We start from the raw sequence: 24,904 nt of genomic DNA, 5'->3' as shown, positions 1-24,904 counted from the left end.
CGTGCGTGTGTGTTGCAGGGTGTTTAACAACATTCTTCATCTCTCCCTTACTAGATGCTGGTCGTGTTCCCCAGTTGCGGCAACTAAAACCGTCTCCAGACATTGTCAAGTGTCCTTTTTAGTTGGGGTGGGGGCAGACACGCTGCTGGGGAGCCACTGTCTAAGGGATAAAAGCTGGAGGAAAAGAATGATCATAACCAAGGTTTCTTCCTTTCTTTGGAGGTTTTCTGGGGTTTTTTAGAAAAATATAACCAGCCAGTTTCAGGGAGAGTCTCCCAAAATGCACTTAAATTACAATACTTCACCTCTTTGCCTTTCTTTTCCCCTTAGGGGCCATTTTCCCCCCCATCATTACCACTGGGTTGGGCCCTGCTTTCTGTGGCTTAATCCCATCTTGTTTCAGGAATCCCACTGACTTTCAACAAATTCTGAGGGGCACATGACGAACCTCTAGGAGAGGCAGCTGGCCAGAGGTGCTGGGCAGGGCTGCCTGCTGTCCCCAGCCTGGACACTGCCCTGGTGAGGATATCGTGCCTGGGGATCTGCTCCTCCCTTTTGGGGAAAAACTAGATTTTTATCTCTTCCTTGGTAGTTAATAAGCCACTGGGGGCAATAACTCACACAAAACCAGGCTGCAAACCAGACCGCGACCGTATTGCCTTAAAATGCTCATCTCCTCAGAGCTCTACCCAGGGTTTGAGCTCTGAATGTGGGCAGCGTGGATGTGGTCCAGAGTGCATGCAGGGCCCCCAGGCCACAGGCTCCAGGCCCTGGCTGGATACCTGGCCCCTTCTGTCTGTCTCAGCTTGCCCAGGGATGACCCTTGTGGGCTGATGGGGGAGGGAGGGAGGAGGCTGGGATCTGAGAGCGCAGTGAGAGCTGAAAGATGTACACAATCCTTAGACATCATTTACAGCTTCTGCTACATTACAGGCCGAGCGCCGGTTACCCCTCCTGCGCAGACACCTTTCCAGTAGACACCGTGCCTTCCGTTATCGGGAGGCCTGGGAAACAGCAATAGCTGTGATGGATGTGGGATCAGGACAGAGGGACTCGGATGATCTCATGAGATATTCTCTTCGGGCTGTGGGAAAGCCTGATGAAATAGCCCTGCCTCTGAGGAAAGCTCATCTCCCTAGAGAAGGGAACAGTCCCCACTGCCCTGGGGGAGCTGATCGCTCGCCGGAGGGGGCTGATGGCCCCTGCAGGCTCTGGTTTTTCTGATCCCTATCTCCCTCCTTCCCTTGAGGACCATCTTCCTCTGTCCTTATATACTTTACTCAAGGGTCTGGCCACTGTGTTTGCTAACGCCGGGTCTCTCAGGAGTGACCTTTGGCATTCTGTGCACAGCTTTCAGAACCCAGGCATCAGTAGGGGTTTTTCCTGAGTGGAGCTGCAGCCTCATGGCTGCCCTGAGCGATATCCTTGTGTCAGGTGTGTTCTCCAGGCTTGTCACTTGGCCACATCCTGTGGGATGTCTTCTCCTTGACCGTGGTCTGATTTTGATAGACATTTCTGCTAAGTGGACAAGGAATGCCTTTGTGAAGTTCGTATGTCTCCTAATAGAGGGGCAGGGGAAAAAATAAAAGAACACCGTGGTCCCCATGTTTTTTTTTTTTTTTTTTTTTTTTTTTTTTTTTTTTTTGTGGTACGCGGGCCTCTTACTGTTGTGGCCTCTCCCGTTGCGGAGCACAGGCTCCACATGCGCAGGCTCAGCGTCCATGGTTCACGGGCCCAGCCGCTCCGCGGCATGTGGGATCTTCCCGGACCGGGGCACGAACCCGCGTCCCCTGCATCGGCAGGCGGACTCTCAACCACTGCGCCACCAGGGAAGCCCGGTCCCCATGTTTTTAAGCAAGGAAAGCAGAAAGCCACCTCTTTTTCCAGGCCATCAAGGTATCTGGTGCTGTCTTTGGAGTCTTGTCCATCAGAGGCTCTCTCCAGCTTGGGCTCTGGAGGGAGTGCAGCTCTACGGGACTGGTGGTAGGTCCTCAGCGTGTGGAAATGCATCAGCTCGACCCACTTTTCTGTCACAAACCAAGTGGGGCAATAAGCGAATCACATCGAGAGCCCTTTTTGCCACTTGAGTCATTCTCACTTCCATTGCTGGGCCTTTGTCGGAGTCCTTTGTCACTTCTGAAAATGTTATTTCTTAGGAAGTAAAAGAACAGTATGGCCATGGTTAGTGTTGCTAGTAAGTTCTGTTACTTGAGGCACATTTACTATAATAGAAAAATGTGAATCTGACCAGTGTGTTACAAAGCTGGTTACTACCACAACCGTCAGCTTTGTCCCCACGGCACCTGCACTTCAGAAGCATGTTCTTCAAAAGCCATTGTGTTGGGGAAACGGGATGAACAGTGCTGTGCGACGCTGATTTCTGTTCAAAAGGAAAGAGGAGAGAATGAAGAAAAGCCATGTGCTTGCAACAGGGCTCTCTGCAAGTGTTGTTTCCACACTGGTCTGGTTTGTGGGTCAGGGATCTTGGTCAGGGATGTTCTGTATTTTCTCTGTGTATCTAGTTCACATGACTTCTTGTTCAGCCCTGTCTCAGTCAATATTCTTCGTGCTCATTTAGGTTAAATGTGCCTTTTCTTCCTTACCGGTGTCTCTGCTTCTCAGAGGCTTTCACACTTGGTGTGAGCATCCTCTACAGACATGAAAAGATGTGAGGTCCCGGATCCCTAGGATCAACAGGGAGCAGCTTTCTGGATCACTAATTTTACTCACAGACTTTTGGGAAACGTTGTTTTATATGAAATAGTGATCTAACAATGGAGTTGTGTGCTCAGTTTGCATACATTTTAAAGATAATGCACGATGCTTCAGAAACATTTTGTGCTCGTAGCTGATGCCATAAGCCACACCCCTGAGACTCCTGAAGTGGGTAGTATTATGGGTTGAATTGTGTCTCTCCAAATATGTTGAAGTTCTAACTCCTAGGACCTCAGAATATGAACTTATTTGGCAATAGGGTATTGCAGATGTAATTCCTTAGGTGGGCCCCTAATCCAGTGTGACGGGCGTCCTTATAAAAAGCGGAAATGAGACACAGACATGCACATGGGGAGAAGGCTGTGTGAACGTGGAGGCAGAGATGGGGGTGATGTATCTACCAGGCAAGGATGCCAAAGGTTGCCACCAAACCCCCAGAAGCTAGGGGAAGGCCTGGAACAGATCATTCCTCTCAGCCTTGGAAGGAACTAACACTGCTGACACGTTGATTTCAAACTTCTGGCCTCTGGAATCGTGAGGCAACATATTTCTTTTGTTGAAGCCCGTGGTACTTCGTTACAGGAGCTCTGAGCAAACTAATCCAAGGGGTCAGTCTTTTCTCTTGCTGGAGGTGCTTCATGGGCGGAGTTTGAGATCCCCTGAACTGTGCCATTTAGGGTTGGACAGACCCAGCTTTGGATTCTGGCCATGCCATCTACAAGTCATGTGGCCTTGGGCACGGATCCAAAAGTCCCATTGTGAGGATTTACTTATTTTTAAAAATTTTTAATTTTTTATAAATTTATTTGTTTTATTTATTTTTGGCTGCGTTGGGTCTTCGTTGCTGCACACAGGCTTTCTCTAGTTGCGGTGAGCGGGGGTTACTCTCCGTTGCGGTGCACGGGCTTCTCATTGTGGTGGCTTCTCTTGTTGTGGCTCACAGGCTCTAGGCACGTGGGCTTCAGTACTTGTGGCACGCGGGCTCGGTAGTTGTGGCTCGCGGCTCTAGAGCGCAGGCTCAGTAGTTGTGACGCACGGGCTTAGTTGCTCCGTGGCATGTGGGATCTTCCCGGACCAGGGCTCGATCCTGTGTCCCCTGCATTGGCAGGCAGATTCTTAACCACTGTGCCACCAGGGGAGCCCCTCTATTGTGAGGATTTAAATGAGAGGATGAGTGTGATAATACCAGGCACGGGACCTGGTAACCTGGTGGGTTCTCGGTAGATATTACTCCTGTTTCCTTTTTCCCTTCTGACCTTCTTGTCCCTAGAGGTCATTTTGTCAGAGAGACAGGAGCTCAGGAGCCCTGGAGAGGTAAGATGACATCCTCAGTCACACCATGAGCTGGTGCAAGGCTGAATATCAAATCCAGGCCACCTGACTCCACACCTGTGCTGTGGTTCCCTATGTCGTCATCTTTGGGGGGCTCCTCACCCCCTGCTATAAAAATTCTCTGCACGTTGTCTCCCACAGACAGTTGCAAAGGTGATGAAATAGGTGACACTCTAGGCCCTGGGTGCTCTTTGTACCATCTAGTGAGAAGTTCCTGCTATGGGTTCTTGCATTGTCCAGAAAGACTTCTTAACAGAAGAAATGCCTGTTACTTTATTGCTTACTTTGTTCTTCTTTTTACATATTCTTTAAAAGAATTTTTTTAGCTGAAGTATAGTTGTACAATATTAGATAAGTTACAGGTGTACACTATAGTGACTCACAATTTTTAAAGGTTATACTTCATTTACAGTTATAATGAAATATTTGCTGTATTCCCCGTGTTGTGCAGTATATCCCTGTAGTTTAGCTTATACCTAATAGTTTGTAGCTCTTAATCCCCAACCCCTATATTGTCCCTCCTTCCCTCTCCCCACTGGTAACCACTAGTTTGTTCTCTATATCTGTGAGTGCTTCTTTTTTTGTTGTTATATTCACCAGTTTGTTGTATTTTCTAGATTCCACGTATAAGTGATACAGAGTATTTGTCTTTCTCTGACTTATTTCACTTGAGCATAATGCCTTCCAAGTCCATCCATGTTGCTGCAAATGCATTATTATTTCTTTTTATGGCTGAGTAATATTCCACTGTATATATGTACCACATCTTCTTTAACCATTTATCTGTTGATGGACACTTAGGTTGCTTCCGTATCTTGGCAGTTATAAATAATGCTGCTATGAACAATGGGGTGCATGTATCTTTTCGAGTTAGTGTTTTGTTGTTTTTTTTTTGGATATACACCCGGGAGTGGAATTTCTGGGTCATGTGGCAGTTCCATTTTTAATTTTTGAGAAATTTCCATACTGTTTTCCACAGTCGGTGCACCAATTTACATTCCCATCAACAGTGTATGAGGGTTCTTAACATGTTAGCACAAAGTAATTATTCCTCATGAAAAGATTACATTTTGTTCAAAAATGTTTTGCAATGTTCATTACAGGAAAAAAGGGCTTGGGCCTTTTAAGAAGAAACCAACTATAAAGTCTGAGGGCTGATCAAGGTCCTAACAACTGCGGAGGCCTGTCCTGCAGGAACACAGCCGGATCCATAGTAATAAGCCATTGATAAGCAAGGGATTAAATTAGTTGGTGGTGACCAATTTCAGATGCAAAGTGGCTTGAGTTACATCTTCCTGATAGAGGAGCGTATTGGGGAAAAATCAGTTTGCAGATTTAGGAAGGTTGCTTAAGTTATGATTCAGTATCGATAAAGATCAAGGGTTTGGAGTCAAACCTGCACAGCTCTCGCCCTCTGCAAGAAAGCTGGACACCCTCCGGAGGAAGCTACAGTCTCCTTCCCCAGAACATGCCCAGGGCACCTCTCCACACAGTGTTGCAGACAATTGCAGGGGGTACAGGTTTCCTCCTTCCACTCACTCTTAGGCCCCCCAACCTTGGGTTAAGAGCCATCACCCTCTCCCTTATTGGCCTCTTAAAAAAAAGCTCAGTGCTAGGTTAAAGGAGAGTTTATGATTTCTTTTCTATTTCATGCTAGAGCTGACTTGGGGAAAAAATTGTGTGGTCTGGAGTGAAGAATACTTATTGGTATAGTAGTGCTGATGAAAGAAACTAAAATTCAAGGTTTACTGAATGAAAAGAACAGAAGAGTTGGGAAGCTGTGGCTGGGTTTCAGGCTGACAGTGTGTGGTCCTGGGGCTTTGAGTCAGTGGCTGAGCCTCTTTCAGCCTCAGTTTCCTTGCCTGCACCCATGGAAGTAACAGTGCACACCTCACAGCTGCCTTGTGAGCAATAGATGGGACAATAGCCTCGATCTTAATGCACCGTGTAAACTGTCGTATGAATAGAAGGTGATATTAATATGGAAAATAAAGTTAGTGACAAAAATACCTAAGCATTTATATTTTTTAGAACTTTGTTCTGAAGTTTGAGGATTTTAATACACTCTAATAAAAAGCATATTTCATGAAAAGAAAATGGGTCCTGTTCTATCCCATGTTTGAATTTCTATATCTCATGGAAAACCTAACCTGGAAGTTGCAAACCAGCTCCCAAATGTGTTATTTCGCTTGCAGGGTGTTAAACAAGTTTTGTTTCGTTCATTTTTAAAATCAGCTGCAACATTTAAAACTAGAAGTTTTCTTATATAAAACGAAAACAAAACCTAGATTTCAGCTGCTTTGGGGGAAACAGAAGCTGAATTACTGGCGCAGCTGGCTGGGATTTCCCAAGACTTACTGCTCCCCACCTTGGATTGTTTGCTACCTCAGGCCAGCCATACCCAAGGCACCCCCATCTCCCTGGTATTACTTTCCCAGTAGTAGGACTAGAGTATCAAATAGCAACTCGATTTGAAAAATCAAACCTGTAAAGAGACAGCAAGTGCCATAAGGATGCTCAAACAGGGGCTGTCTGGTCTCCTACCTTTAGCTGGGTCTACGTGGGTCAGTTTGGGTGAATGTGGCCGGCATGGACAGAATTCCTTTCTCGTAAAGTGAGCACAGGATCCCTGTGAGGATTAAGTTAGACGACATATGTAAACACCCTGCAAGAATCAATGCTTGGTAAATGATAGCTCTGAGCAGGGCATCAGGGCATCACAAAGATTCTGACAAATAACCTGCAGTTCAAACTCCAGAAGTGATGGCCACAGTCAGGCCGCAGCTGAGCACCTGGGGGGGTCGGCCTGGGGAATAAGGTGCCCCCTGAAACCACAGTTTCTGAGAACAAGGATGCAGGCCTCCAGACTCACACAAGAAGACCGGGGATCCAAGGTGGAAACAGACCCTCGGTGTAACACAAATGCCCTTTGCCTTTGGTAAATCACTCCTATGTCACCAGGCGTGTTAGAAAGCTCAGGAGATGTGAAGGGCCACACACAGTAGATTTGATGTGTACCTGCTTCTACTCCAAAGAAATATTAACCAGTGACAGCTTGGTGCCTTTGCCCTAAGCACTCATTCCAGTGCAAATGCACAACTGACTTCCTGCAGAGAGCCAGTGACCAGGAGCCTGAAAATCCATAGGGCAGCCTGGGCGTCTCCTGGGTAGGAGGGAGGCAGCCACTATGACCCTGATTGGCGTTATCTTGGAAGGTACTGCCAATCCCTAGAAGCCATGTCCAGGAATGATCTCCCCACTTTCTTCTCCCTGCCGTGGATTCCTCCCAAGTCTGTTTTTATAGGAAGTTGCCTTTCTTCTATTTCTTCTGAGCAGAAGGGGACCATCCCTGGGTTGAGCAAAAGATGAGTAAGTGATTAGTGGCTGCCGTAAAGGGATCTCGTAAAGCATTTATGTTGTCACACAAAAAGGATCTGGTTTTTACACATCTGTCTTTTCAGTTCATTTGTGGCAGGTAGAAGGCTGCCAAAGTCATTTTATGACGCCAGGGGTAAGGCTCGCTTTAGGAAATGGGGTAGCCAAGGATCTGGTGTTTCCCCACACTGTTTCCTTCTTCATCTCATGACCTGACAAAAGCAGCTCTCTGAGTCACACGCTGAGTGGCTTACTATTGAGGAAATAATCCATTTGCTATGGTAAACTAGGGATGTCCCTTAGAAAGAAAATCAGGGCTTTTCCTGGGTGGGTCCTGCCCTGGAGTGGGACAGATGATGCAGCAATGAGCCCCACATTGCGGATGTTGACGTGAATAGGGGTGCAGTTTTCACAGGAAAATACAAGGTCATCTCAGTTCAAGTTGTAATCAAGGCAGAGCTTCTGAACCAGGGTGGGAGGGTCCCCAGGGAGCCTGGATTCAGGGAAACTTGGGTTGGAGTGCTTCTTGGTAGCCACAGGCACTCAAGATCCCTGGGGAGATCCACCCTCCACCCCTGCCGCCCCCAAGGGAGGCTGTCTGCTCTGCCAAAAGCCTGAATTTCCTAAAATGGCTCCAGTACCCAAGGAATCCCTGGACAGACACTTTCCAGATGGACTTCAGCTGCTGACTATTAACAGTCCCAACTGTTCCACACATCTGCTTATAGGAGATCTCACTGGCTCTGCTCCCTCAATCAGCAGAGATGAGGACACCTCACCCCTATAAATCTTGAGATTGGTGGCTTCTTATTGCCCTTTAGCCCTGCATTCACTCACACACACACACACACACACACACACACACTCACACACACACACACACACACACTCACACACACACACACACACACACTCACACACACACACACACACACACTCACACACACACACACACACACACACACACACACACGTGAGTGCGCTAAGATTATCTCCTTGATCTCTGGGCCATCAACTCTGGGCAGAACCACTTGGACAATGGTTACTCCCCCAAATCTGAAGAACTGTACCCCTTAGCCAATGTTTCCAATAAAAAATCCTGCCGTTTAGTATAGGTTTATTCTCTGTCTGAAATATACAGAAATGTAATGGTCTCACGTGTGGAAAGGGTGATGATCAGCGCTTGTCTGCTGGACCGGACAAAACTGAACCTGAGCATTTCTTGAGGTTTCTTCCATTCCTAGAATCTCATGACTCTGAGATCCTTCCAAATATACACACTCAAAGTGAGTTTTTCTAAAAACAAATTGGATCTCACACAAAGTTAGTAACAATTGAACCAAGTACAGAATTTTACTTGGTTCTGGCCCCAGGAGGAACTTGATAATTTACATTTTAGGTGAAAACTCTTCTCCCCTTTAAATACTGCATAAAAATGGCAAGATTCTCGACTGACTAGTAATGTTACCGTAGCAAACAAAGGGGAAACTATGAAAATCTGACACAGAAATATGTGGCCTGTTATTCAAAAAAAAGTAAATGCAACAAAAAGAAGAAAGTTGGCCTCATCCTCCGTCCCAAAGCACCCCGCAGCCCATGCCAGCCACCAGCACAGCCCTCTGGTCCTCTCCCACCAGGCAGGCCCCTATCTTTGCTCAGTTCTTCCCAAGCCTTCAGCGCTTCCTGTCCCACTTTGAAGGCATGGGTTTCCTCGTCTGTATTCACAGCGTGAATTCACAGTGTGAATTCTCCTTTCTGAGGACTTCTGAAGCCCGCCTGCCCTCCAGGCCAGGGGGAATTCATCTCTCTGTCTCAGGTTCCCAGCCCTTCGTATGAGGAGACAACTCTCAACACCGCTGGCTTATCTTCCCTTGTGTGGTTTGTATATGTGTCTGTCTCCGCGGCTGGGATTAGACTTCCGGAAGGCAGAGACGCAATCCTATCTGTGGACGCTTACACAAGTAGACACGTTTGATACATTTTAATGAAGTTTAAGTGAATTGAAGAAGGGTGACAATACCTCCACTCTAGATTTCTCTGTATATACCACAGACTATTTGGAATGTCATATAAGAGTAGGGGTGACTTAGCAGATATTGTCAGGGTTTCTCAACCTTGGCACAAGAGACGTTTGGGTCGGATCATTCTTTGGTGCGGGGACTGTCCTGTGCATTGCAGGGTGTTTAGCAGCATCCCTGGCCTCCACCCTCCAGATGCCGGTAGCATTTCCCCTCCCCTCAAGTTGTGACAACCACAAATACCTGCAGACATTGTCCATGTCCCTTGGGGTCAGAATGGCCCCAGTTTAGAACCACTGATGTAGGTGATTCCCGAAGGAGAGGGAACCTTCCTGAGCGGAAGTATAAGGCACCTTGCCCAGTGAGGAGCTGCCCAGACCTGCTCCTTACTCCTATAATCATTATTGTTTTAATACATCAGCAGAAGGCAGCTGTTTATAGCTTCTGGCCAAATATTTTACTCTGACAGGCTGTCACTGACAGGTTGCCAAACACTGGAATTTTCTTAAGTGGGGTGTGGAAAGAGAGAACAGGGTAAGGCCCATCCTCTGTGAAATATGAATATCTTTTTTTGGGAGGTTGTCGTCTTGGAGACAGCACAACAGCTACTAAGAGGTGCCTGGGGTCATGCCAGGAAGACAGAACAGGAAAAAAATAACAACAACAAAAGCTGAAATGAAAGACGTTCGTTCTTAGCAGGATGTGGGGAGACATCACTCTTAATAAATCAACACATACAAACTCAAGGAAGGTGTTCACCTATTTTGGCACAAGCCACAGAGCTGTGGGTGGAGATGGTTGGAATATTTTCGGTGTGCAGGGAGGTAACCCCACGGGTCATCCCTTTGGCCTCCAGATGCTGAGGCCATCCATCAGCCAGGCGGCAGCCCACAGGCAGGTGGAACTGTGATGAAGTGCGTTGGCTCGAACATGGCAAACAGTGTTCGGTGTTGGCACAAACCACCACCCTTGCTTTTCTTTTACGCTATGACACTCTTTCATGTCTGGGAACTGAGTCTGAGTGAGGCCCCAGTGGCCGTGATGGACTCAAGGTTCAGGGCCCCGGAGAACTGCGGGATTGTTTTTTTCCTCGCTGAGGCGTTAAAGATTGGTTTGTGAAGCAGTGACTGAGGCATTACACATTAATGGTTGCACAGGGACTTTGATTCCATGTATCTCACGCTGACGTAGAAACTGGAGCTGTTATATAAGGTGTTGACTCGCTGCCCTTTCACGCAAGCCCCCCTCATCACATCATGTACCTCCCGGGGCCTGGGGGTGGGGAGAGTTGGGGGGTGGGGAGATGGGGAGTGAGGCCTGCAGAGCTGCAGAGGCGGGACAGCTGAGGAAAGGCCTGAGGTTTGGGGCAGCGCATGTTAGCACAGCTGCTGAGAGGACGTCTGCCTGCCACAGTGATAACCACCTGACTGCTCTCACCTTTGATTTCTGTGGGCTGCCTTCAGATGTGGGGAGCCAGCTGGGGGCCTCTGATGAGAAAATCAAAGATTGGAGGCAACAAACAGGTTGTTGATACCACATGCTCCTCTCTGACACTGAAAGAGAAACTCTGCTGAGATGCAGTTGGACTTAGCGAGGCCCTGTTGCATCAGGAGCAAACATGGGAACAAGGGCAAGAATGACATGAAATACAGTTTCTGCCCTGAAGCACAGGTGCTGAAGGAAGATTTTGCACTTCTAAGGACGAGTCTGCAAAATAGGTACTGAAGGGGACGTGGGATCTGGGTGAGGGCAAGGTGGCCGCACCCGGGATGCGGGGACCCTCTGACCAGGACTGAGGGGCCCAGAGGAGAAGGAGGCTATGGGCACAAGTCAGTTCCGGGGTGACAGTCCACCCTGGATAGCCCTGCAGACTCTTCCCTGCTCTCAGTCCCTCAGCCTTGCCCCCAGATAGGGCTGACGGGCTCCCCTGGAGCAGCCCTGGGGAGGGCAGAGCTGGCCGGGACAGACATTCTCTTCCTCGGGAAAGCAGCCCGGTGACTCACAGATTCCAGGCAGGGAGCGCTGCACGTCTAGACTCAATTCTTGCTGTGATGCATGCAGGCTGCCTCCACACAGTTAGCAAAGTCCCTCCGGTCGGGCCTCATGGGGCCACACCCAGCACTTAGTTACCCCAAAGCACACTAAGCAGACAAAGCCCTGGAAAATGGGAGGAAAGAATTGGAAATAATTTCATATTTCAGAAAAAAGTATTGAAGTGTTCATCACGGGAAAAATCAGAACGTTGTTAGTGTCTTTACACATTGTACGGCCGGGCAGTTTCTCACTTCTGCGTGTGCTGGGGCCACCGTAGCCCCTCCTGCCCTCTCCGTCCTGCTCTGACCCTGGCCCCTGATGACAAGGCCACCCTCCCCTGCTCAGCAAGGGGCCTGGAACAACAGCCACATCCCCAGTCCCCTCCATGGTGCTGGAAGGTCTTTCTAGGGAGGTGTTGGGATCTTGCCGCAGCCCTGCAGATGTGAAGATCCTGTAGTTTTTTCTAGAACGTGCCCTTGAAGGCAGACGTTGACTCTGGCAGCCAATGCAGGACCCTTCTCCCCACCTTGTGCCCCAACACCCACTTCCCAAGGGAGCAATTAATTAACTATAGTCCTGATCACCAGAGGGAATGTCTTACTCAGCAGCATCCCATGATGATTCTCCCAATAAGAGAAACGATGGGAACCTGAGACCAGGGCTGCTGCCCTCTTCCCAGAAAGGGCAGAGCTGCCATTTGCTGACCACCCTCCTGTCCCAACGGGCCCTCCTTCCCCTTTGTGACACTCTCCCATCCTAGGAGCACCTCCCTGACCCTGTGACTTTCTGTGTCTCCCAAGTGCAATGAATCTTTGTCACCTTGCTTCTGTGCCTGAGATTTACGTGCCCTCTTTTCGTTCTGTCACTGCCTGGCTGAATGATGGGGTATCTGACAGGGCAATCTGGTCTATTCTTCTGGTTCCCAAGTACAAGATGCACCTTCAGGGCTGATGACCCTGTTCATACCCCAGAATGAGGAGTAACTCCCATCAGCTGGCAGGGAGAGACAAGGCTGGGAGATACTGCCTTAACGGGGAGAGCTCTTGGGGAGAGCCAGCCTCCTAAAGTTAGCCCATGTCCTGACCCGTGTCCAGTAATCCCCCAACAAAGCCAGGCGACAATATCTTCTGGCTCCTCTGTTCCACATCGGCTCACCAGGCGGAGGAGGGGACTCCAGCCAAGCAGAAGGCAGCATGTGGGTCCTGGCTTTGGCCCTCTGTCAAGATTCCTTCCAGTCCACTCGCTCCCTGGTTGCTTTCTTTGTTGTTGTTGCGGTACGCAGGCCTCTCACTGTTGTGGCCTCTCCCTTTGCGGCGCACAGGCTCCAGACGCGCAGGCTCAGCGGCCATGGCTCACGGGCCCAGCCGCTCTGCGGCATGTGGGCATCTTCCCGGACCGGGGCACGAACCCGTGTCCCCTGCATCGGCAGGCGGACTCTCAACCACTGCGCCACCAGGGAAGCCCTCCCTGGTTGCTTTTAATCAGTCAAAGCCCAGTGTTCCAGATGAGAAAGAAGCGGGGAGGGGAAGAGGCTAAAACTCTGTTCAAGTTAAAGCGGGATTTATTGTAATTGCTCGTTCATGCTGACTTCCAGCACAGTGCCTCATACATTGTGGCTCAAATTTAGTGTTTCTCATCCATGTCTCATCAAAACCTGATGGTCCCTGAGTCTCTTTCATTTCCACAGAACCCTACTTTGGTGGGAGCGTGGCAGGGTGGGGAGGCAGGGGCTCAGTCAGGTAAGCGACTCTGGGCTCAGAGATTAACGCTGGTTAAGTATTAGTGTACTTCCCCTGCCAGGTAAAGTGGTAGGGTAGATTATTTTTGGTTTGGGCTGGCTGTGCTCTGAGTCACCTCTGGGAATTACTTCTTCCACATACCAGCAGCTGTTAGTCGAGGTGCGTGCCTGTCCCTGGCCCAAGGTCAGGCACTCAGATTTTTTGAGGTTAGTCAGATCTGCCTTCCCTGAAATCCGAAATTGGAGCAAAGTCATCAAAAGACAGAATCCAATTGGAGGTCATTCCTCATCCACAGCAGTGTGCCCAGGTGACACTGGTGAGGGGTTCTTGTGTCTTAGACCGTTGATTCTGTGCTGCTTCTTGCCCATGAAGTTCCTCAGTTCCTGTCCATTTTGTCTTGGTTTCTGAGCCTGGTTTCCTAGCCATTGAGAAATTAGCTGTGTTTCCAGTAAATTCCCTTTTGGTGTAGATTAGCCAGGGTTGGTTTCTGTTGCTTACCACCCAAGGAGCCCTAATTCACACGCACAATGAACCTGGGTTTCTGAGCATCCCTTAAGTCACACTTGGTTTCAGAATGTTGCCCCAAAGTTGAAGCCAGGGAAGTCTTTTCATTTACCCAGACTCCATAGTAATCATCTCCCAGCATCCATCTCTTTAGTTGCCAAGCCCATGCTGGTTATTAGCTGACTATGGTTTCTAACCTGCCTTTTGGTTTCTTGCAGTATTCTTTTACTCAGTTCAGACTGGGCCAAATCTTTCCACCCTGTACCTGGGGAACAGACTTGCTTCCCACGTGTTCTGCTCCTTGATGCTCCTCAAACACACACTAGGGAAATGCAAACTGGGACAATATTTTTGCAAACCAAAATTGCAAAACCATAATCAAGAGCTTTTAAAACATTCTTTCTTTCTGAACTAGTAATTCAACTAATTGAGGACTTTATCCTAAGAAAATTTTCAGAGAAGCAGAAAGATGACTAAGCATATTTATTACATTATTATTTTGTAGTAGCCAAAACTTGAAGACAACTTAAATGTCTAGCAGCAGGGAAATAAACAATGGTCTGTTCATATGATGATTTGTGATATACCCATTCAAAATCACAGTTTTGTGGAATATTTAATGCTATGAGGAAACTCACACTATCTTGTGTACCAGGTGTAAAAAAACCAGGACACAAACCTGTAAGTACGGAATCATCTCAATCCATTTTATTCAAATTGGGAAGGACTGCACCAACATACTAGCAGTGGTTATCTCTTTATGGTTTAGTAGGAAACCCTCTGAGGTAAGAACCATGTCTTACTTAAAGTTATAGCTCTAATTCCTAGCTCAGGTCCAGTCATACAGCTTGCCTGGTGAAGTAATGAGGAAGTTTCTTTTTATTTTTTCATAATTTTCATTTCTTTTAAGTAATGAATGTGCATTCATGTAAAATCAGAAAAAAACCATTTTAGGCAATAAAGCTTCAGTGCATGAGGTTCACTGAAATCCTATTCATGCTTTAGGGTCCATATGGCAGTTTTAAAACATGGTAGCAAATATCTGATTGCTCCTTCTTAAGAGAGGTGGGGTCTGTGTCTCCTCCCTTTAAGTGGGACTGCTTCAACCAATGGGCATAGTGGCAACGATGTTCTGTGACTTCTGAGGCTGTCATAAAAAGCCATGCAGTTTCTGCCACATTCGCTGAGGGTACTTGATACTGATGCCCTGGAGTGCAGTGTAAGAGCTCAACCACCCCAAGGCTGCCATTTTGGAGGGCATCTAGGGTGCTCTGGTCGGCATTCCAGCTGAACCTGTCCTTCATTCCAGGCGCCAGGCACATGAGTGAAGAGCCACCTTGGAAGTGGATGCTTCCAGCCCCCTGTTGTTTGAGTCACTGCTAGCCAACTGGGGTCCAGACACTATGGAGCAGAGACAGGCTGTCCAAATTGTGTCTCATCCAAACTCCTGACCCACAGACTTCCTGAGCATGATAAAATGGTGATTGTTTTATGCCACTAAGTTTGAAGTGGTTAGAGAGCAGCGGATACAAAAACATTTCTCCTTAAACTCCCTCTTTGTGAAGCCTTTCCTGATCCTTCCTGTCCTTCCCATAATTCCATGTCCTAAATTAAAATTAGTCATTCCTGTTTTCCAAAGCCCTTCTCTATACCTATATCGAAGTACTGACTCATCTTGCCTTTGGCTTTCTCCAGATGATGAGTTCCTTAAGGGAAGCAACGGTGTGAGTCACTGTTGCATCCTCAGGGCAGTGTCCAGCACATGGAATTTAACTGATGGTCCTTCTATTCCTTTTTCTATTAGTATAATGCACAAGAGAGACAAGAATTGACAGAGAAGCCAAATTTGGTGTGTGCATCAGGCTTTCATGGAGTTCTGGCTATCTCCATGCTTCTGGGCTGCAACTCAGTGCAGCAACGGGATGCACTGGGATGGCACTATGCCTGTAAACCATCCTGATTCTTAGTTTACTCAGGCTGCCATAACAGCGGGGTGACTTAAACCACAGAAACTTATTTTCTCACAGTTCTAGAGGCTGAAAGTCCAAGAACAAGGCATTGGCAGGTTTGGCTTCTTCTGAGGCCCCTCTCCTTGGCTTGCAGATGGCAAGTCTTCTCACTGTGTCCTCACATGGTCTTTCCTCCATGCATGCACATTCATGGTGTCTCCTCCTCTTTTTTTTTTTTTTTTCTTGCGGTACGCGGGCCTCTCCCATCGCGGAGCACAGGCTCCAGACGCACAGGCTCAGCGGCCAAGGCTCACGGGCCCAGCCACTCCATGGCATGTGGGATCTTCCTGGACCGGGGCACGAACCCGTGTCCCCTGCATCGGCAGGCGGACTCTCAACCACTGTGCCACCAGGGAAGCCCTCCTCCTCTTCTTATAAGGATACAGTCCTATTGAATTAGGGTCCCACCCTTATGTCCCCATTTATCTTTACCTCTTTAGAGGTCCTGTCTCCAAATCCTGTTATAATTGAAATTGGGGCTTCAACATATGAACTTAGGGTTGGGGAGAACACAATTCAGTCCATAACACAGTGGATCCTTACACTCCCTGTAGTTGTAGATGTCAGTGAAAAGAATGACTGAGCTCAGTGATCTACATTCTTCCCACGAGTACTTTCCTGGCTGTAAGTTCAGGCTTATGCTGTTCTTGCTCCCATATCCCTTTACGTGATGACCTGCTTAGGGGATAGACGTCTGTGATAACTTGTCCTTCTCCACAGCCAATGGCAAGATCTGATCTCAGGTAGCTTTTGTTTGTTTGCTTGTTTTCTGTTTGGTGCCCAAGGAAACCACAGACGAATCTTCAGTATAAGGCAGTGCTGACTGCAAAGTGACGCACGACATGCCACTGTGTACGAGTGGGTGCTCTTCTGTTGCAACCTGGTCAGTTTACAATAGCTGAATAAACAGCATCTAAAAAGGGGCTTGGGAGGGAAGCTGTCATCAGCAGTCGGAGGATGATTTAAGGACATGCAGGAATGCCAGGACCTAGGGTGACTGGCAGCTAGTCTTTAGAACTTTTCTTCGCAAATTAATTCCTAGCAATGTCTTTTTTTGTCAATCTCTGTTTTATTGTTTTATATCACATTCCAAACATGAGAGAGAGAGAGGAGAGAGAGAGAGAGAGAGAGAGAGAACACAATCTTCTACTGAGTTGAATTGGACTCGGAACTATTTTACATCCATATCTGTGAGCCACAGGTGCTGAATAAGGCATGGAGCAAATATTCAAGGTCATACACTTGCCCTTTGCAATTCAAATTAAAGCGCACCTACCTTGCAATTTTTGCCCTTGTTTTCAGCTGGTCTTTGTCATACTACCTCACTGTCAAACCAACCCTCTCCCCACCCCTCCTCCCACCTCACTCTCACCTCTTAAGGAATGAGAAAACGTTTCTTGTTCTGATTCACGCTATCACTAACGCATGTTCCACAAGAATCAATCAGCTTTCATTTTCACGTAATGTAGTATGTTTACAATTACCAACCACCCTGGCTGCATGGAGTGTTCTAATATTATAATGTTCTTTATGTGAAAATCAGTTCTGAAATACATTTTTATCTGCCAGTTAAAATTGGTAAGAATTTTGTTCCAGTCTGTAAGAAGGCTTTATCCTTGCTCAGTACTATAAAGCCCTCAAGATTTTATCTTTCTTGAATTATCTAAAGGTAGGAAGAGATTCAATTTGTTAAGAGTCCTTGTTTTTGACACAAAGACAAATATCTGCTCCTGAGCTATACTTCACAAAGCAATGATTCATTTTAGAAACCTCTCAGGATCATGAATTCTCCAGATAGAAAAAATGAACCTAAAAAAATGAACCTAAGTTTTGCTTTCTTCATTAATTTTAGTATGTTCTCTCTCTGCTGCTTCACTTTAGAAAAGAGGTATAATTACTATCTCTATGAGTCAGAAGACTCGTTGCCCAGCACCTGTTAGAAAATTAAAAAATATTTTCCCCACATCACACCACAAAGTGAGGCCATTGTTCTCATGCCGTTGCTGATGTTCATTCATTTGCCAAAATGACTATATTGGAGGCTTTAAAAGCCATAGTGATAATGAAAAACCATGACTAGAGACTTTTCCAAATGCCAATACATAAAGATAGTAACATGAACTTGATAAACTCTGATTTTCATTCTTTTTAGATTATTCGTAGATCAATAAGGGAGAGTCTGTTTCTCCCAGGCATGACGTAGCAGCAGATGCAGGCAGTTCAGAGTTGTCTTCTTAAACCATACCCCAGGTAGTTACTTAGGCGTTAGGTATGGAATTTAGTCAATGCTAATTACAGAAGGAGACTCGATATGTGTGAATATGTTATTGACGTAAGAGATTAAGGGATAATTGTAAGTAAGGAAAACCGATGTCATGACATAAAAACTATCCAGCTCAGGAAGGAGTAGAGTATAATAAAATATCTTTACACAGTCCATTTCTTGCCTAAATGCTGTATAAAGAGATAAAGGTCAAAATACTCTCGTTTTTTGGATAACAAATGTAGTGTTTGATCCCAATGCCAAACAAAGACCACTTAGATCATCACTTCTTTCAATTCTGCCATGCTTTTCATGACTTCAAAAGGTGTTTCTGTACAGACTAACTTGGAATTTACTTTGAATGAGAAATACAGTCTGCACAGTCACAGATTGTTTGGGGGTAAGCAGGAGAACTCTGCTAATACTCTCACCCAGCCCAGCGAATAGGTAGCATGTCCAGGCCTCTGCCATGTGCACCGTGGGGGAAAAGCAAATGAGATGGTGCATGCCCTTGGCCAATGGTGATAGTAAGTGAAAGAGAGTTTGGAAATGCCTCCAAAGTGAGGGATGCTGTTACTAATTTTTGTCTTAATCTAGGCTTTTTTGATTAAATGTATTTTTTATATTCTTCTTTTCCTGAAGTCATGAATCTATACTGAATGAATTAGTGGAGAATTCATTCAACAGGCAATATGTAACTTATGTTCTTCACCTCTTAAAGAAATTTCTTTCTTGATCCATTTCTTTGTAAATAATTATGAGTTCAACAGTTTATTAATGACACAGTCATTGGAGCTCCTGGGGTTCATTCAAAATGTGTTGGAGAATTGTTTAGAAGCGATTTGAAATCAGGTAACCAATGCTTTGTGGTCAAACACTGACTTGTTATCTGCAGAAAAGCAGGTTTTCATCTTCCTCTCTTTTTACAGTATTTAATGCAAGAAATTAACGATCTGGTACAGATGTTTCTTAATTTGTCACCTCAGCATAATGATTAGCACAAAGAGCTTAATAAATCTTTGTTGAATGAATGAATGAAGAGAAATAATATAAAGTTAAAAAGTATGGATAATTTTACTTAAAAATCAGCATTTCTTTTCAGGATTAATTTTAGAGAGCAATGTTTGTTCTAATTTGCTATGGACTAAAAATAACCAAAAAATCAAAATAAATAAAATATATCCTGGGTATTTTCCAAACAGAAAAATATATTCTACATTAAACACTATATGGATTTGCTTCTCCCAGAAGCAGATGACTGGAGGAAATTTCTAGCTTTAACTTCTTATATTACAAAAAAAGAGAAAGGTGGTCATTGGAATAATGGTAAATGAGGCCACTTTTGTTTCTATCCTTTGGTTCCCAGACCTCTGTATTCTTCTGACACAGTGCTTTATAGAGGTCTTCAATTCAGCACATATACTGCAGGGAAGGGATGTCCCCCCATCTCCACAGAATATTTACTGCCTTTAGTTTGCTGAACTAGATATGCTAAAAGATTTACCCAGTGAAAACAACCAGAATGCTAGACAAAATAACAAAGAAAACACTTTTTAAAGGCATCAACAGATGGCACAGAAGTATGGAATCTGCAGAAATCAAAAACAAGACAGAAGTAGCGACTTTGGGAGAGGAGAGCCAAAGCCAGCTCTCTCAGTATTTCTGCCAAAACCTGGAAACCTTGAACTTTTTGGAAAATGTTTGATAGTGGAGGGGAGGAGATGAAGCCTTGGGCCCATGCAAAATTGGAAGTTTTATAGGAGACTTTCAGATAAAGCTGGAATCTCAAAGGGCTTTACCTTCAGTTCAAAGGATGAGTAAAAAAATAACCTGCTATGCAGGAGACAGCCATGCATCTTGATTTGATCTTTATGCTGGAGAAGAGAGGGATGAATTCTCACCTGAGAATCTGTACCTGCAGCCTGGCCCTCATGTGGCTTTTTGTATGAATTAATTTTATCTGCATCTGAAAAACTGAAAGAAGAGAGTTTTAATATATGTGCTCCAAGAATGTTTGTATAATCAAGAGCAAATGCAAATCTTTTATGGAAGAATGCAGTCTCTACCCAGGTCTCAAAGAATTCCTATAGATAAAGTTCCAAGGAACTTAAGCTCACATAAAAACACACATAGGCATATTCTGCCCTTCCCCCCACCCCACACAAGAAAATAAAGCACCATGAGTGAGAACCAGCAGAAACAGGCAGAAAAATCTGATCTGTAAAGATGATCAGACACAATATAAAATAAGCATGTTTGGTATGTTTAAAGAAATGAAAAGTTTGTGAACAAGGAATAAGAGAATTTTTAAAAAAAATCTAGCAGATTGGAGAAAAACTGAGTAAAACTTTTAGAATGGAAAACTGCTTTATGCAGAACGATTATGAGGCCAAATGGAGGAAAGTCTGAGATGCAAGAACAAATGGTGAGCAAAGAAATTGACGAACATTGACTACATATAACAATAATAGTCATGTCTAATTTGTGAGGTTAAACAAACAAGATATAATTCAAATATGGTCAAAATATAATATAAATTGGAACACTGTGAAAGTTGTAGTTATAATATTCTAAGGTACTTGTATTGTTTGGGTGAAGCATCAAGAGATTAAGTAAGCATGTTAAAATGTCTGGGTAACTCCTGGGACTTCCCTGGTGGTCCAGTGGTAAAGAATATGCCTTCCAATGCAGGGGACACAGGTTCGATCCCTGGTCGAGGAACTAAGATCCCACATGCCACGGGGGATCTAAGCCTGTGCACCACAGCTACTGAGCTCGCATGCCTCAGCAAGACAGCCCACGTGCTGCAAACTGCAGAACCTGAGAGCTCTGGAGCCCACACACCACAACCAGAGAGAGAAAACCTGCACGCCGCAAGTAGAGAGAAGCCTGTATGCCACAATGAAGACCTGATGCAGCCAAAAAGTAAAAAATAAAATAAAATAAAATATTAAAAAAAAATGTCTGGGTAACTCCTAAAAATAGTTGTAGAGAGAATTACTTCCAAAGGGACAGAAGTAGGGCGTGATGGTGGGAATAAGAAAAAGAAACGAAAAAGGAAAATCTATTCAGAAGATGGCAAGTAGGAAAAAAAGAGAGAGAGAGAGTGGAAAGCACATAGTAAGATGGTAGAAATACATCAAAGGAAGAAGAGCAAAGACAGAGTCTTAAGATACTTTGCTCCAAAACAAAACAATGGGAGTCCATACACACTCTAAAATGTTCATTCACTCTATAATTTCATACTGTTAACAATGAAAAAAGAGCATAAATGACTTTTGAGAACAAAAGGCTTTAATTTCAACCATCTCAAGTACAGTAGTAGTTCAGCATATCAGAGACCATTCAGCTTATCAGAGACCAATGTTTCCCATAACAGGGCTTTTAATGGGATATTGGAAGGGGCTGCATCAAGGCCTTCTGTTTTATATTAACTTTATTTAAAGTTAAAAGAAACTTTAACTTTTGAAGATCTATGTCTCAAAAATGGACTTTTATAGACAATTTTTAGGAGCACTTTTATGATTACTAAAGTTAGAACATGTTTTTATTCTTATAAATTTTGACCTTTGTCTTTATCTGGAGTGTTTTATCTTGTGAACAGCTGTATAATTTGTTATTTCTCTCTCCTTCTGTACCAGTCTTAATACTCTTTTTCTCCTTTGTCTGTGTTTAAAAGAAACTGCTTTTTTAAGGCTATAGCTAGGACACCACATTCTAGAAATAAATCAGGAAGCACAGGACCTAAAGACTTAATATAGAAAATGACATATTTTAAAAAAAGAAATGTGAGGCCTATAATATTTTGCTTCTACAGGATGCTAAATCACTTCCTAGAGGGCCCTCATAAGATTGTGCAGTAGATCTTTCCTTAGGTCTGTTTTGTTATTTCCTATATGCTACTTTCTTTCCTTTGTTCTGTAATGCTTTTCTCATAGCTTCTAAGCTGTTCCTTCCTTCCTTCCTTCTTTTCTGCCTTCCTTCTTGATTGCCCACTCTCAAATGAAGCTAGATCTTTATTTCAACAGATAGGTTGCAGAGACATCTCTCAAGTTTGCTCTGGAATGAGGGTAACATCCCTTCTCAGAGACAAAACTTGGGAGTGGGGGGGAAGGTGATGTACTTGGTCCCTGGTCCAGTTTTCAGCTTACAGTGCCTATTTGCCAGTCCAGGCTTTGTCACTTCCTAGCTGTGTGACTTGGGTGAGCTGCTTAACCTCTCTATGCCTCAGTTTTATCATCTGTAAAAGGAAGCTAATAAATATGTCAACCTCATAGGGTTTCTCGGAGCATTAAATGAAATACTTTTAAAGCCCTTAGTATTGTACATTGCCCATGATAAACAATAAATATCTGCTATTATCATTTTCTTTATTATTGCTACTGCTACTACTACTAGTACCAAACTGTTGTTACTGCTGCTACGACTACCCCTACAAGTACCATCAGGTGTGTTTCTCTACCTGGCTGCTCAGCCTCTGTTATGCTGATCCACTGCCATTTGAGAGAATCCCACTTCCTGGTATAGTGCATCACTGCCCATCTTTCCCTCCTCACCACCACTCAGACACGATTCCTCTTTTCTTTTAGGAATGGCCATCTCAGAATGTTCCCAGCAAAGTAGCTTGGGTGCCTTGAGGGGCAGCACCCATGTGGCACAGCAATGGGGGGCCAGGCTCTTGCTGTGACTTGGTTGTCTGTGTGCTGTGCGTATGTGACCTTTCCTTTTCCATCACAGGGCTTTTAATGGGATATTGGAAGGGGTTGCGTCAAGGCCTGGGGTTGCATTAGATGCCATGCCATTTTACACTGGAAATCTACTTTCTGCTTTTAAACCAGGGACACAAAGTGTGGGCATAAGCCTGATGCCTGTGAAGACCTCCTCTTTCACCAGGCAAGGAGGACTCCATGGTTTTTATTCATGCCCTTTTGGTAATGAACGAGAACCCCTCAATCTAACCTGCAACGAGACCCTGATCCTAACCTGCGTTAACTCAAGGAGTATAATAGCCTCATTTTTACACACATTTAGATAAGTTAGAAGATCTGAGGTAAATTATTCCCTCAGGAGTACTAGGACTAAATCCAAAGGCAGCCAAGGAAAACTGCTGAGACAACATCCTCATCATATTTTCAGGAAAGTTCAGAACCTTTACAAGAAGAGCTGTCCTGAAACTCATGGTATTACATTTAGAATAAGGTTTGTATTAAACTTTTAATGACTGAGTTTCAATACTGTATGAATATACAATTTCTTCATTAAAAGTTTAGCTGCTTTTACACTAAGGAAGGTCAGAAGAGGCGTAAACAACAAAAATAAATAAATGGACAGTTCATAAAGATGTTGTGGTTGAAATACAGTCAGGATCATATACTCAGTCAGGTCACATGCCCTCAGACCCAGCCAGATGCTCACCCTTTCTGGTGTCTTTCCAACATCTGTCCCAATCCTGGAGGGGTTGGATGGTTGCAGAGACTCTGGGCATCTGGGGGCCATTGATAATTAAAGAGTGCACCTATTAAGTTAGTATTAGAAACATTTGGGACATCAGTAATTAAAGTAGGAATAGCAATATAGATTCTATATATATATGCTATTGAAATGCATTATTACCAGTTTAAAACATCAAATTACAGATGTTTTGACAAACATTTTCAAGGGCCTTTAATACATAAGCAAAATAAATTCTCATATTGGTTATATGACTATATTTGATCATAAATAATAAAATCAAAACATGGAAAAATATCTCTTTCCATCAAATAGGGCCATCTTTCCCTACCAATACACTGTGTACAGGGCACAAATGGTAAAAACAAGTATAATCTCTTTTCCCCAAGTTAATGTAACGTACATATCGAGAATTTGACATTAACAATTATTGGCTCAGAGTTTCAACCACGTAGTTATGAAGAAGTTAAGCCCTCACTGACCCCAAACTTGATCTTTGTGTCTCACATTTCTCTTCACTGCTTCTCCTACTGCTGCCAGCTGGATATTGAAGGAGAACGTTTTCTTCTTGGTGATTGCAGGTCTGCCTTACACTGCATAAAGTGGATGGGCTTGGTCGGTTCTGGGGTCTCTCCGGTTAACAGTATATTAAGAGTTCCATGGGGACATGGTTGCAGAGAACCACAAGGACCCCACTGATGCTGCACTCAGAAATTTCCTCTTCTGTGATCTGGGCTTATGACCAGAAGAGGCAGGAGGTGGCTCTCAGGTCCTCTCCTTGACATTGGGAACTCTTGGGTGGAGGCAGGCCCAGGGAGGGGAGCCCAGCCTCTGTCTTGGATCTGAGGTCTGGGAGTCCAACCCTCTGACTTGAGATACCCTACTAAGTTATGCCCAGAAGGTCTAATGCTTCAATGCAAACAAGATTCTGGTTGACTTGACTTGCTAAGTTAGAACAGTGGCCTTTAACATGGAGTATGTGTACCCCAGGGGTACTTGAAGGGGTTGATGATCTTAAGTTCATAGAGCTTCCTGGATTTCCCTAACTTATAAATATTCCTGTTGAAATAAAGTGTCATGCTAGAAATGATATTTTAGTCCACGCTAGGATTTTCTGAGTTCACATACAAGTAGATTGTAGCCATGGGAATTAGACAATTTTGGACTGATGGGTCTCTTTTTTTTAATGCCTTGGCTTTGTCAAAGTATGCATTTGGACGACAGTCTCCTGAAAGCAAGGCGAAAATAACACTAGTAAGAAAGGCTGACTGTTAAAAATTCCCCTTCCTGCAATGCATTTAAATATAAGCAGCTCTTTTCAGGTCTTCTTTTTTTTTTAAAAAAAAAAAAAAGATAAATGAATAATTTATTTATTTTTGGCTGTGTTGGGTCTTCGTTGCTATGCATGGGCTTTCTCTAGTTGAGGCAAGCGGGGGCTACTCTTCGTTGCAGTGCGTGTGCTTC

The 24,904-nt window shown here is 44.8% G+C and overlaps 2 long non-coding RNA genes across 2 annotated transcripts in view; both read right to left on the bottom strand.

Annotated features, from left to right (window-relative positions):
* The window catches only part of LOC112396417 (uncharacterized), a 35,319-nt gene extending 28,640 nt beyond the window's left edge, over nt 1-6,679 (bottom strand). Inside the window, exon 1 of the long non-coding RNA XR_003002559.1 lies at nt 6,592-6,679. This is a non-coding gene — a long non-coding RNA (uncharacterized LOC112396417). The remainder of the gene's footprint in view (nt 1-6,591) is intronic.
* A 13,211-nt stretch (nt 6,680-19,890) lies between these two features.
* Nucleotides 19,891-24,774, bottom strand: LOC112396418 (uncharacterized). Its single transcript, XR_003002560.1, has 3 exons — nt 23,923-24,774; nt 23,405-23,504; nt 19,891-19,955 (listed from the first exon to the last, which is right to left on the bottom strand). It is a non-coding gene; the product is annotated as an uncharacterized LOC112396418 (long non-coding RNA).
* Nucleotides 24,775-24,904: the final 130 nt, after the last annotated feature.

The sequence above is a fragment of the Neophocaena asiaeorientalis genome, unplaced genomic scaffold (genome assembly GCF_003031525.2).
Source record: "Neophocaena asiaeorientalis asiaeorientalis breed wild unplaced genomic scaffold, Neophocaena_asiaeorientalis_V1.1 scaffold50, whole genome shotgun sequence".
NCBI lineage: Eukaryota > Metazoa > Chordata > Mammalia > Artiodactyla > Phocoenidae > Neophocaena > Neophocaena asiaeorientalis.
Note: the sequence above shows the minus strand (reverse complement) of the source record. Positions and strands in the feature narration are given on the sequence as shown.